This window comes from Bison bison, unplaced genomic scaffold (assembly GCF_000754665.1).
Source record: "Bison bison bison isolate TAMUID 2011002044 unplaced genomic scaffold, Bison_UMD1.0 scf7180017864313, whole genome shotgun sequence".
Taxonomy (NCBI): domain Eukaryota; kingdom Metazoa; phylum Chordata; class Mammalia; order Artiodactyla; family Bovidae; genus Bison; species Bison bison.
In genome coordinates this window covers 2,958,554-2,959,117 of record NW_011494885.1, presented here as the reverse complement: position 1 = coordinate 2,959,117, position 564 = coordinate 2,958,554, and the positions used below count along the sequence as shown (strand labels likewise).

Here is a 564-nt window from a genome sequence, read left to right as displayed (position 1 = left end):
CCAGCATAATCATTTTGAGGGTGAAAAAGCAGTGCAATGGTGTTGGGACCACAGCTCCTGCTGTCTTGTTCTGGCCTTTCTATGGCGTTGCCTGGTCTTCATGGTTCATGTTGTGCCGCTGCTGCCCCGCCTCCCAATGTAAAAGGACAATGCGGGGGAGGAAAGAAACGGGGTAGAAGAAACGGATGCATCCTTTTCCTTCCCTAAGGTAATACTATGAACGTGCACGGGGCACGCCTCACATTCCATTGGCCATAACTTGATCACGTGGGGCTTTCAAAAGGACGCTGGGAAATGTAGTTTTCATTCTGAGCGGGCGAGTGGCTCATTAAAAATCCGGAATTTTTATTAAGAGGAGAAGCAGAGAACAGATCGGAGAAGGCAATGGCACCCCACTCCAGTACTCTTGCCTGGAAAATCCCATGGATGGAGGAGCCTGGAAGGCTGCAGTCCATGGGGTCGCTGAGGGTCGGACACGACTGAGCGACTTCACTTTCACTTCTCACTTTCATGCATTGGAGAAGGAAATGGCAACCCACTCCAGTGTTCTTGCCTGGAGAATCC

At 50.9% G+C, this 564-nt stretch overlaps 1 protein-coding gene across 6 annotated transcripts in view; it reads left to right on the top strand.

The window, feature by feature from the left end:
- The window catches only part of PRKD2 (protein kinase D2), a 34,552-nt gene that overhangs the window by 26,211 nt on the left and 7,777 nt on the right, over window positions 1-564 (top strand). The window lies entirely within an intron of this gene.